Source organism: Triturus cristatus, chromosome 3_2, assembly GCF_964204655.1.
Source record: "Triturus cristatus chromosome 3_2, aTriCri1.1, whole genome shotgun sequence".
NCBI lineage: Eukaryota > Metazoa > Chordata > Amphibia > Caudata > Salamandridae > Triturus > Triturus cristatus.
The window spans coordinates 986,607,743-986,621,161 of NC_140584.1; the positions used below are offsets into that span (position 1 = coordinate 986,607,743).

The 13,419-nt window shown below is 50.1% G+C and overlaps 1 protein-coding gene across 2 annotated transcripts in view; it reads right to left on the reverse strand.

The window, feature by feature from the left end:
• Positions 1–13,419, reverse strand: part of ZZEF1 (zinc finger ZZ-type and EF-hand domain containing 1) — a 1,433,434-nt gene that overhangs the window by 753,950 nt on the left and 666,065 nt on the right. The gene's annotated exons all lie outside the window — the stretch shown is intronic.

The window sequence follows — 13,419 nt, forward strand, 5'->3', positions numbered from 1 at the left end:
TTCCTTCAGGCATCCATAGAAGTCCACGACGAAACCCAACGCAAGTTCACACCTATGCACTCGCAGCCCGTGGGCTAGGTAACTTGGGTACTTCGGTGCTCACAAGGGTAGTGACTATCCTAGGGTCTAGTTTCCGAGTCTCGACTTTCTAGCTATACCAGAAGTGTCCTAAAACTGCTTATTTCTAACTGCTAGTGATTCTATTGACTTTTACGCATTACGCGTGAGTGTTTCCACTCTGCACCTGAATCCCGTGGGCCTCCCACTTCCTAACTGTTGCTAGTGTAGTGTAGCCCCAGCGATTCCCTAGGCCTAGGCTTATCCTATTTCCGTGACAGTGGTCCTTATACCACTTACTTAGTATATGGTTTGCGTGGCCCCTAGGGCCTAACTGTATTACTTATCTGTGTGACTTAATGTATGCATAAATAAGACTGTGTTGTACGTACCTCTAATCTCATAAAGAGTGCTGAGGGTTTGACTAGAATAAATACACTTTATTTTATATATATATCTGTTGTGGTGTCCTTTCATTTGGTATTCAAGGGATTATATATGGTATCACAGCTGGCTTCACATGCCATTCAGAGTTTAGCCTAAGACTGCTCTTGTCCATGCTACCACTAGGATAGCTGGTCTATAAGGTTGACTTTGCAACCAATCACCATACGGGTTGTTTGGACTGATATAAGGTGTACACTAGAACTAGTGACATCATACATCAGGCCAACTTCTCACATTGGTGAGCAGCGGTTGGGATCTGAGCTTGCTGTTGTAATACCATTGTAATCTTGAGATACTAAATTGAAAGATCAAACAGATATTGTCTAGGTACATATAACATAGATTATAATACTTAAGTCCTACTGGACTTAGTGGTTGTAGGTTGAAGGGAGTAACACACCCTGACTACAACTACCAGAGAGGTTCAGTAGAAACAACTAGTGTAGGTAGGTGCACACACCACACCCCCACTAGATCATGTCTCTGGGAAGAGATCAAGAAGATGCTCTCTCAGGAGGGGCAGGTCTGTGGAAGACCCCCTCTAGATATGATACCCTAACTTTTCAGGAGATGAGACAATTGTGTACCTCCAGAAAGTTAAAACAGGGTGCAAACCCTACCCTCCTTCAGCTAGTACAACTCCTAGAGGAGTATGATGCTCTTAGAGCCTCACAGGCCAGTACCCTAGGTACAAAGGAGGGTCTACACACCGCAGATGAGTCAGATGGGACTTCAGATGAAGAGGTAGACAGCCAGGGCCAAGTAGGAAGACTTAGCCAGGCTAACCTAAGCTTACATGGGAGTTTGCATGGGGTCCCCCCATACAGACCCCCAAGTGGGCTTACACAGAGAAGCAGGAGGGACAGATCCCCTTCAAGGGAATCCATCCACTCCCATGTCTCTAGCATCTCTAATGCTTCCTCTCACAGGGGAATGACTTCCCCTGAGAGAAAGGAGCATGAAGCCAGAATGAGGGAAGCTAATCTGAGGATTCAGAGGGAAGAACTTGCCCTTGCCAAGGAGAAGCTTGCTCTGGCTAGAGAGCAAAAGTTAAGTGGGTCAGAACCCACTGGTGGCAGCAATATCCCTAAGGATAGAGACAGGCACTATGATAATAGAAACCTGAGCAAGATTGTCCCTCCCTACAAGTGTGGGGATGACATCCACAAATGGATAACTGCTTTGGAGAGAGCTTGCAAAGTACAGCAGGTACCCCAAAGTCAGTGGGCAGCTATCTTGTGGCTCTCCTTCTCTGAGAAAGGTAGAGACAAGCTCCTCACAGTTAGTGATGAGGATGCAGACAATTACACTGTCCTGAAGAGTGCTCTGATTGATGGGTTTGGCCTAACCACTGAACAATACAGGTTGTTGTTCAGGGATACCCAGAAGACACAGACTCAGGACTGGACTGACTTTGTAGATTGTGCCACTAAGGCTCTGGAAGGCTGGCTAGTGGGAAGTAAGGTTAAGGACTATACAGGATTGTATAATTTGATCATGAGAGAACAAATCCTTAACAACTGTCAAAACCAGCTACTGCATCAACACCTGATTGATTCTGATCTGACTTCTCCCCAAGAATTGGGAAAGAAGGCAGATAGATGGGTCAGGACTAGAGTTAAGCAGAAAAACCAGAACCAGGGCGGTGATCAGAAAAAGGCAGACCAGAAGGGTAATGATCAGAAACAAAAAGACCAGAAGTCTTCACCAGGCCCCCAAAAGGCTCAGGGGGAGGGTGGTCCCAAAAAGGATAAAAAGAAAGATGGCCAAAAGAAACCATGGTGCAACTATTGTAAGTCCAACTCACATTGGTTTAGTGAGTGCACCAAAAAGGATAAGCCCCCAGCCACCATTACCCCTAAGGCAACTGTACCCCCTAGTCCAGCTGTAAGTGGTGGTTCCCAGCAAAAGGGTGTAGTAGGGTTAACCCTGGGAACTGAGGAGGATTCTGGCCTAGTCAGAATACCTACTCAGGCTGTTCTGATCTGTGATGGGGACTTAGCTTTGTCCTCTACTGTAGGCCCCAGTAACCTGGGCAAGTACATACAGACTCCTTTTATCAACCAAAGAATGGCTCAGGCCTACAGGGACACTGGGGCTAGTGTCACAATGGTGACACCTGCCTTTGTGGACCCTGGACAGATCATACTAGGTGAGAATTACCTAGTGACCAACGCTAGCAATGCCACTACCTCCCATAGTGAGGCTATTGTTAACTTCTCCTGGGGAGGGGTAACTGGCCTCGAAAAAGTTGTTGTTAGTTCAGACCTTCCTGTAGAGTGTTTACTGGGCAATGATCTTGAAACTTCAGTTTGGTCTGAAGTGGAGTATAGGACCCATGCAGAAATGCTGGGGATAGATGCACATGTCCTTGCTGTGACCAGGTCACAGGCCAAAAAGTGCACCACTGAACAAGTGCTGGATCCTGAAACTATGGACCAGTCACAACCCAAGAGAAAGAGCAGTAGGGTTAAGGCTGTGCCTTCCCCCCTGCCTCAGGTGATGGATCAGCCCTCCCAGGAGGATGATTCTGAGAGCCCTGAAGGAACTGTCCTAGAAGAACTTGAACCTGATCAGGTTGAGTTTCTTGGGACAGGGGGACCTTCAAGGGCAGAACTGAGGCAGGCTCAATTAGACTGCCCCCCTCTTGAACCCCTCAGACAGCTGGCTGCTGCTGAGGCTGCAGGGAATGCTCAAGGTACCCATAGAGTGTATTGGGATGAAGGGCTACTGTACTCAGAGGCTAGAGACCCCAAGCCTGGTGCATCCAGGAGGTTGGTCATACCACTGAAGTTCAGAGGCTTCCTTCTTACCTTGGCCCATGATATTCCCCTTGCAGGACATTTAGGCCAGAACAAGACTTGGGACAGGCTTGTCCCTCACTTTCACTGGCCCCATATGTCAGAAGATACCAAGGAGTTTTGTCGCTCCTGTGTCACCTGCCAAGCCAGTGGCAAATCAGGTGGCACCACAAAGGCCCCCCTCATACCACTACCTGTGGTGGGGGTTCCCTTTGAAAGAGTGGGCATAGATATTGTAGGACCAATGGACCCACAAACAGCATCTGGGCACAGATTCATACTGGTGATAGTGGACCATGCCACCAGGTATCCAGAAGCTATTCCCCTGAGGACCACAACAGCTCCTGTTGTGGCAAGGGCCCTGCTTGGAGTATTCTCCAGAGTGGGCTTTCCAAATGAGGTCATTTCTGACAGAGGTGCCAACTTCATGTCAGGATACTTGACTGCAATGTGGAAGGAGTGTGGTGTGAACTACAAGTTCACCACACCCTATCACCCACAGTGCAATGGGCTTGTTGAGAGATTCAACAAGACCCTAAAGGGAATGATAAAAGGTTTACCAGACAAGCTTAGGCGAAGATGGGACATCCTTTTACCCTGCCTTCTGTTTGCTTACAGAGAGGTCCCACAAAAGGGGGTTGGCTACAGCTCTTTTGAGCTTTTGTTTGGGCATCCTGTAAGAGGACCCCTATGTTTGGTGAAGGAAGGATGGGAGAGACCTCTCAGACAACCTAAACTTGACATAGTGGATTATGTACTTGGTCTCCGCTCCAGGATGGCAGAGTATATGAAGAAGGCTTCTAAAAACCTTGAGGCAAGCCAAGAACTCCAAAAAGCTTGGCATGACCAAAAGGCTGTGCTGACTGTTTACCAGCCAGGGCAGAAAGTGTGGGTGTTGGAGCCAGTGGCCCCAGCAGCACTCCAAGACAAATGGTCTGGACCCCACACTATTGTTGAGAAAAAGGGAGAAGTCACCTACTTGGTGGACCTTGGGACTCCCAGAAGCCCCCACAGGGTCCTTCATGTCAACAGATTGAAGGCATATGTTGACAGGGCAGACATGGGCTTACTCATGGCTACAGGTGAGGGGCAGGAGGAAGAGAGTGACCCTCTCCCAGACCTGCTGACTCAGAACCCTAATGATGGTTCAGTTGATGGTGTGGTCTTTTCTGACAGCCTCACTGTCCATCAGCAACAGGACTGCAGACAGGTTCTGCAATCCTACAGACATATGTTCTCTCTGACCCCAAGTCAGACAAACTGGTGCACCCATGAGGTGGACACTGGTGACAGTCTGCCTGTGAAGAGTAAAATCTACAGGCAACCTGACCATGTCAGGGACTGCATAAAAGTTGAGGTACAAAAGATGTTGGAGCTGGGAGTCATTGAACCTTCAGAGAGCCCTTGGGCTAGTCCTGTAGTTCTTGTGCCAAAACTTCACACCCAAGATGGTAAGAGAGAGATGAGGTTTTGCGTAGACTACAGAGGTCTCAATGCTGTCACTAGGACAGATGCCCACCCAATACCTAGGGCAGATGAGCTCATTGACAGACTGGCAGCTGCTAAGTTTTTGAGCACATTTGACCTGACAGCAGGCTACTGGCAAATCAGACTAGCTGAGAATGCAAAGGCCAAAACTGCTTTCTCGACCACAGGAGGACATTATCAATTTGTGGTAATGCCCTTTGGTTTGAAGAATGCACCTGCCACTTTCCAAAGGTTGGTGAATCAAGTCCTTACTGGGTTGGATGATTATTGTGCAGCTTATCTTGATGATATTGATGTCTTTAGCTCCACCTGGGAGGATCACCTGGTCCACCTGAGGAATGTTTTAGAGGCCCTGCAAAAGGCAGGCCTCACTATCAAGGCCACTAAGTGCCAGATAGGGCAGAGCAAGGTTGTATACCTGGGCCACCTAGTTGGTGGGGGTCAGGTTCAACCACTGGAGAGCAAGATCCAGACCATAAAGGACTGGACTCCTCCAACTACCCAGACTCAGGTCAGAGCTTTCTTGGGCCTGACTGGGTACTACAGAAAGTTTGTTAAGAACTATGGGTCCATTGTGACACCACTTAATGACTTGACCTCCAAGAAAATGCCAAAGAAAGTTCAGTGGACAGTAAGCTGTCAAAAAACATTTGATGACCTGAAGCAGGCCATGTGCAGTGCACCTATTCTGAAAAGTCCAGACTACTCCAAAGAGTTCATTGTCCAGACAGATGCTTCTGAGTTAGGTGTGGGAGCTGTTCTTTCACAACTGAATGTAGATGGTCAAGACCAGCCCATTGCTTTTATAAGTAGAAGGCTGACCCCTAGAGAGAAACGTTGGTCAGCTATTGAGAGGGAGGCCTTTGCTGTGGTTTGGGCCCAGACAGAGCATAAGCCCCTCTTGTGGCTAAATCAGATGAAGGGTGAAAATCCCAAACTTCTTAGGTGGTCCATTTCCCTACAGGGGATGGACTTCACAGTGGAACATAGACCTGGGACTGACCATGCCAATGCAGATGGACTCTCCAGATATTTCCACTTAGAACATGAAGACTCAACTGGTCAAGGTTAGTTTAATGTCCCCAAGTTTGGGGGGGGGGGGGAGGGGGTGGGGGGGTTGTGTAGGAGAGTAGGGTCTGCTTTCTATGTTCACCCCCACTTTTTGCTTTTGCTTTACGGGTTTTCGACTTAGATGTGGCTGTGGGCCTGCTAATCAGACCCACAGCCATGCTGTTCTCTCTCTAAATTAATACTATGTACTTTAGGTGCATAACCCATTTGGATAGGATCACCTTATTGGCCCCTGTACAGTGTACCTTAGGTACCCAGGGCATAGGTGTACCCTAGGCCTACCAGGGGCTGCAGCATGTATTATGCCACCCCTGGCCTGGCCTTCCATTATGACACAACTGGCTGATCCCTCAGCTGGGGCAAGGTCGTGTAATCACCCCTTGCTTAGGTGTAGTATTCCTATACCTAACTTACATATAGACACATGTGTACCTATCAGCCACTCCTATGGCAGGCCTTAACAATCCTGGAGGCAGAGTGCTTGGTAACATGTGAGATGGTGCTCTAGCATGAGCTGAGCCTGTCTGCAGCTTTCGGAACCATGTCCTTATAGATGTTCTATGATATAGCCTACCATATACTCTTAAAGTGCCTTATAATCTTAAACGGTTATGGTAACTATGGTTTGGCTTTATCAAAACATGTCGTGTAAGGTGTCTAACACTTTGGAATAATACCCCCATCCCATTTCTGGGGATGAGGATATTATCCCTCCCTTCTAGAGGGAGAAGACATGTTGTAACCTACTTACCCGGTTAAAGTTAACCAGAGCCCCAGCATCACAAAATGGATGCTGCTGCCACAGACACGAGTCTGACCTCCTGCTGCTGGGAGTGATCCCGGCAAGGGAGGCTTGGACAATAGGTTTCCTGCCTTGGGAGGTGCGAGCACCACCCCAGACAGGCCTTAGTGTATTGGGGCAGGGAGGAATGAAAAGAATGAGACATGCCTGGGGCACACAAGGTGTCCCGTGCATAGTCCAGTTCAAACCGGTGCTGGGGCTCTCCAGCCCCAGTCCTGCCGCGAAACTGGACAAAGGGAAGGGGGTGTAACCACCCCCTCCCAGGTCCCACCCATAAGGCGTGACCTAGCAGGTAACCCAGCCCCCCAGATTTGGATAAGAGTGGTAGCTGGGCCCCAGGAGATTAGATTATCCTGAACCTGCAACTTGAACAGAAACTCTGGACCTTCGACATTCGACGAAAGAAGAAGACTGAAGAATCTCCCTTGTGGCCAAGGAGTGGCTACCCTGTGCAAACAGGCACCATCAAGAGACTACCCTTTGCTTTGCTAAAGTTCTACGAGGGACCGACTGCAGAGCCCGACCAGAGCCTTGACTTCCAGACTTCTCCGACCCTGATCCACATCCACAGCCGAGCTGAGATCCGTGGAGGCGACGAGAGACGTGGGACCGGCTACCTGGGAAAAGTGGCGAGTATCTTCCAGCGCAGCTTCTGAGGCACCCTCGAAGTTGTGCACCAGGGATTGAGAAGCCCCAACCCCAAGCACCATCTGCACCGAAGATCAGCCCCCCACACTCCACGAGTCCTGCGTGGGGCCCTTCTGCATTTTCCTGCTTGCCGCACCTGTCCGGGTGCTTGCCCGTTGGCTAGTGGCCTTTGTGACGACGCATCCAGAAATCTTCACTGCTGGTTTGGCTCCTCCAGACTGGCTCCCGCTTCCTTGCAAAAGGGAGGCACCCCAGACCTTCCTGGTCTGCACCAGAAGCAAGTCCTCCGTTCTTCGTGGGTTCCGCTTGCCAAGTCTTGGTGAGTCCTAGTCCAACTTCGACGCCACCGACAGCAAGAGCCTTCGTGGGACAGCTCGCCTCCTGGTCCTGGTCGTCCTCGACGTTCCCTGGTCCTCGTGGCTGCAACGACAAGCTTCACCTTCACCTGCAATCTTCACGACATCGCCTGGTTCCTTCCTGGTTCCACGTGGTCACTGGCTAGTGACCTTGACTCTGTCCCTTCTGCTTGCAGGTCTCCTCTCTTCTGATCCCAGCCTTGGGATCCACCGGACACTCTTCACTGACTGCCTGTCAGCAACTTTCCTTCAGGCATCCATAGAAGTCCACGACAAAACCCGACGCAAGTTCACACCTATGCACTCGCAGCCCATGGGCTAGGTAACTTGGGTACTTCGGTGCTCACAAGGGTAGTGACTATCCTAGGGTCTAGTTTCCGAGTCTCGACTTTCTAGCTATACCAGAAGAGTCCTAAAACTGCTTATTTCTAACTGCTAGTGATTCTATTGACTTTTACGCATTACGCGTGAGTGTTTCCACTCTGCACCTGAATCCCGTGGGCCTCCCACTTCCTAACTGTTGCTAGTGTAGTGTAGCCCCAGCGATTCCCTAGGCCTATCCTATTTCCGTGACAGTGGTCCTTATACCACTTACTTAGTATATGGTTTGCGTGGCCCCTAGGGCCTAACTGTATTACTTACCTGTGTGACTTAATGTATGCATAAATAAGACTGTGTTGTACTTACCTCTAAACTCATAAAGAGTGCTGAGGGTTTGACTAGAATAAATACACTTTATTTTATATATATATCTGTTGTGGTGTCCTTTCATTTGGTATTCAAGGGATTATATATGGTATCACAGCTGGCTTCACATGCCATTCAGAGTTTAGCCTAAGACTGCTCTTGTCCATGCTACCACTAGGATAGCTGGTCTATAAGGTTGACTTTACAACCAATCACCATAAGGGTTGTTTGGACTGATATAAGGTGTACACTAGAACTAGTGACATCATACATCAGGCCAACTTCTCACAAAGTGCTCAGCCAAGTCCGCATGGAAGGGGGCATCAAGAAGCGAATCAGTTTTGAGTTTCCATGTCAAACTACTTGGGGGGCATGCCCCCATGTCAGCACCATCAAGAGCAGACAACAATCTGACAGAGTGTGCGCCATATTTTCCATATGGAATACAAAGGGGATGATCGAACCGCTAAACAGGAAAAGATCCAGGCAAGTGTGGACATCATAAACTGGGGAATACAAATAAAATTTGCTATTATCCGGTCGTTGGAGGCGTCACATGTCGCATACCCCATGACTAGACAGCCAGTCCCGAAAATGCTGCATGTTTCAGCACCAGGCCACCCCATCCTGCAGCAGGACTGAGCGATCCCTCTGCAGTCTAACCCGCAAATAAAATTCCTGCCACATATAGTAGGGGTCGTACAACAGTGCCGGAGTCCGGAGGTCTATAAAAGCAGGTTCACCCAGTGTAATGAGCATAAATATCCAAGAGTGACAGGCTTATAGCATCCAGGAGCCCCTCCACCACTACATACCTGCCTACTGGTTCTACCCTGTGGGGCTCCTGCACAAACCCACCTCCGGGGCCAGCCAAACCAGGAGTCCCGTAGCACAGACCAAGACCGTGGTGCCATACACCTGGCACCGCCATTACATGTGAAGGCATGTAGCTCTGTACGCATCAAGTGTTTTTTCTTGTAGGGATGCAATGTGCGTGCCACTGCGCTTCAGGTAAGTGTTGATGCAGTAGCACTTGACTGGTTGGGCCATGCCCCTCAGGTTCCAAGCATGAGGTTGCCCTGTGGAGTCACATTCCTGTCAGATGTGCCCATATATTGTGCGTAACATCATTCAGAGGGCACATTTCAACTGCTCTGCTGCTTCTCGCAGGTGGCCCCCTATCTCCGCCCCCCAGTAAGTGAGTGAGAAACATCAGTGTGACTAACTACCAGGTCATCATGTATAGGCAACTAGTAACACAAACAGCAACAATACCCCTCCACCCACCTGGCTGAGCAGAACCCCTATGCCCCGTCACATGCATACAATTTTTTTTAACAAAACAATAACAAATGAAAATTTAGAATTCAAGTCCATTACAGTTTGTGATAACCTGCTTTCTAACCCCCATGTGCCAAGTACCCGCTTCCCATCTCTCCTGTCCTACCCCCAATACCGCTCAAAGTTCGAGCAGCCCACAAAACACACACAGCTTACCACCCATGAGCGGCACAGTTCTAATCAAAGCAAGTCATCCGCCAGTCATAGGATCAGCGCCAGACCAAGAGACCCATCACTGGCTGTCACCAGAGTCAGAGCCAGATTTGGGGCCTGCCCGCAGGACCTTGAAGGGATTTTGGGACTGCTGCAGCACCTCCTCTACCACTGTCAAGAATTCCTGTCCTGAGAGGGGAGGAAAACGGTAACCAGCGAAAACGGACTACATCTCCCAGGATGCTTAGCGGTTGAGAGGTTATGTAAACAGGAGAACTGTTACATAACTCAAGGAAAACACGCCCTTATGTAAACAGGAGAGCTGTTACATAACTCAAGGAAAACACGCCCTTATGTAAACAGGAGAGCTGTTACATAACTCAAGGAAAACACGCCCTATAAAGGGAGGAATCGGGCGGTACAACGCTGTCGGATATTGTGTTTACACCGACGTACCTGCTTAGTGAAGAGCAGTGTTCCGGAGTTGTGCTCCAGTAAGGCAAGAACGGAGGTAGGTCGAGTCGTTACTCCCTGGGCCGTGTCTTGCCCCATCGTCACCTGTGAAGGACCCGGAAGCTCTACCGGATAACCATTGAGCTTCGCTTTTTGACTCTGCTGAGTCAAAGCGCAGTGGCGCTTTTGCTGGTTGGAGTCGTAACTCCCAGCCCGACCAGAGATACAGGGACTGCCAGCTGTAACGCACACCAGGAGGTGTTTGCCGCGTTACAGACTCGGAAGTCCACAGGATCGATCGAGCGGCTGCTCTCGGTTCAGTCTTCTTTGCTTGTGATTGGGGTATCGGTGACGCATCACCAGGAGGTGACTCCGCGTCCCGGTGCAGTCTGAGGAAGAGGTTGAGCGGCTGCTCCCTTCAGGTAGAGACCCCGGCTGGGTGTTTCCCTGACTCCTCGATTCTCCCCAACACTCTTCGTGCCCCTCACAGCCTACCGATTGGCATTGTCGGCCATTTCATTTCTGCCCTCTGTTGGCATACGCCGGGATCGGCGTATATGCAGAGGACGTTAGGACCATCCGTGCTGTGGGCTGGTAACGTACTTAGCCTGGAGGATTCCAGTGACTATAACCTTTGTTTATTCCTTGTATTGTTTTTGCCTTCATTAAAATAACTAAACCTTCACAAGTGGTTGCGTTCTCATTATCGTGTCTGTTAAACGATCCTGAGACGTTCAGGGCGTTACAACCACCTTTGCATGCTCCTTAGCAGCCTTCAAATACGAGAGTCTGTTCCTTGATCTCTTGGAATGCCAGCGATTCAACCATGGGGTCAACCACTCTTCAGAGCTCTGGGTCAACCCCAGCAGCTCAGCCAGTCCCTTGGCATGCAACCAGGTCCAGGTATCCTTGGGAGTCGGAAAGAAGTGAGTGAGTGAGTGGAGTTCCCATAGCTCACACAAAGTTTAGCTCGGAACAAAACAGAATGGTTCACCCCTAATCCCCTGTAGCTGAGCCTTCATGGCTGAGTAGGAACTACGGCTGCACTGCACCTCTGCCATAAAGTCTGGAAATGCGGTGATGACGTTGCACCTGAACTGCCATGGACCCTTCGTCCGGAAGAGCTGCAGAAACTAGTACCGGTCTCTGTTAAGTAATTTTACAATCGTGGGCTGCGGTAGCGCCCCCTTAAGAGGTGGGAGTCCCGGCAAGCAGTGTGCCCACCAAGTACTGAATCCATCAGCCACTTTTCAAAGAAATGCTCCACATTCAGGTCTTGGAGGAGCCTGCGAAATCCATGAAGCTGACATTAATGCGCCTTGAGCGCCCTTCAGCTGCAATAAGGTAATATCTGCTCTCATTCAATGCACCTGCGATTGCAGCTCCTGCAGCATAGGACATATATCAGCCAAGACCGACTCAATGTCATCCATCCTTTCCACCAGCCATCAACCCACACAGAGCAGGCCAACATCAAGTAGAGACAGCCTCTTTTTTGGATTCCAGAGTGGTTTTTGTCTCTAGGATAGCCTGCAGGATCCGCTCAAACTAACCTGAGTGTTTCTCAAGGGTCGCCCATAGGTTGCGCAAGGTGACACCCCCCTACCCCCAGCCTACTACCCATCCTTGGGAGAGGCCGCCAAATCAGCTGGGGAGGTAGTTTTGGGCTGAAGTGACTTCACCATCATTACAGAACACTCCAAGGACAAGCAATCTCAAGTCCAAGCTACTCAAGAGCAAACAGGGGGCCATCACAGGTGCCCCCACTGCCACCAAGCTGGACAAACTTCCACACAGACCCAACATGATCACCAGTCTCCGATCAGTCACAGATACACCATCACAACTTCCACCAGGTGCTGTGATCCTCTCCAAGTGCGGCACATCAAAGCCACCCACGCTGACTCCCGCTCTCAGGGCCCACTCATCATCAGTCAAAGTCCGCACTGGCCCGAGGGCCCTCGCAATCCAACAGTCCTCATCCAGTACTTAGACTGGTTGGTAGGGCTTGCCAACTCTCCGCACACCAATATTGTCTGCGGAGGTTGGGTTCAGCATGTCGGTGTTCACCAGACAGGAGCCCTCCCCACCTACCCCCCACCCCCACAGTGGCTGCTCCTTACAGGCCCCTAGTTTGCAGTCCAGCTGCAACAACCAATATAAGAGTGGCCTAGCTCCAAACCAGGCCCAACAGTCAAGGTCTAGGCTCTCCCCAGGTCCACTACACCATCTGGGGCCCTGGGGAAAGGGGGAGTAATCCACACAGGATGTACGGGCCGGGGGGGAGGGCGGAGTTAGCCTTTACAGAATGCTTCACTTGCCGGACGATGCAGGCAGGTCTGCCAGGCCTCAGCAACATCAGAAGGGAGCAGTCCGCTTTCGGGGAGCAAGGCAGCACCGGGCCCGTATTACTGCTGTTGTTCCTCGTTCTCACGTCAACAGGATGGGTCCGACCACCACAGCACTTCTAGTGACTTCACACGCAGGCGGTTCAGGCCCACGTAGTTGTAAGCGATCGATCTTGCCCTCTGGCTCCTCACTAGGGGCCACCATGTTCGGCCTGGAAGAGGCCGCCCCACTCAGCGGGCAGGACACCCGCACCTCCTCGCAGCCCAATGTCCCCGTGTAGGAAAGGGGGGTGATACACCCTCACACCACACCGGGAGGAGAACAGGCTCACAGGATACCGCCGAATTAAGCCAGGTGAAGACTAGAGCTCAGACCGTGAAGTTTGCTCTGGCTGTCATCTTAGCGAGGCCTCCTTGAATAGTATGCCCTTAAGGGAAGTCAATGCGGAATTTCGGAGGACATGGAGCAGGGTGTTGTCACCATCCAAATGTGAGAATAGAAATGCCCAAATTAAAGTTCTGAAGTCACTTTCTGGATGTAAACATTTCACTTCTTGTTTAGTAGAGGTGGTTCAGGACAAAAACATTTTATTGCCATGAGTTTGGTGTACAGATCTAATCTAGGTGACATTGCCCTGGGTGAAAGTCGAGGTTAAAAACCGCCACGGTTCTTATCACTAAGCTAATTTTTGGACAATTGTTGCTGGGTGCTCTAGTCAAATAACAGGAATTCTGTGTCTTGGTGGGGCTGAGTTTGAGGTGCTAGA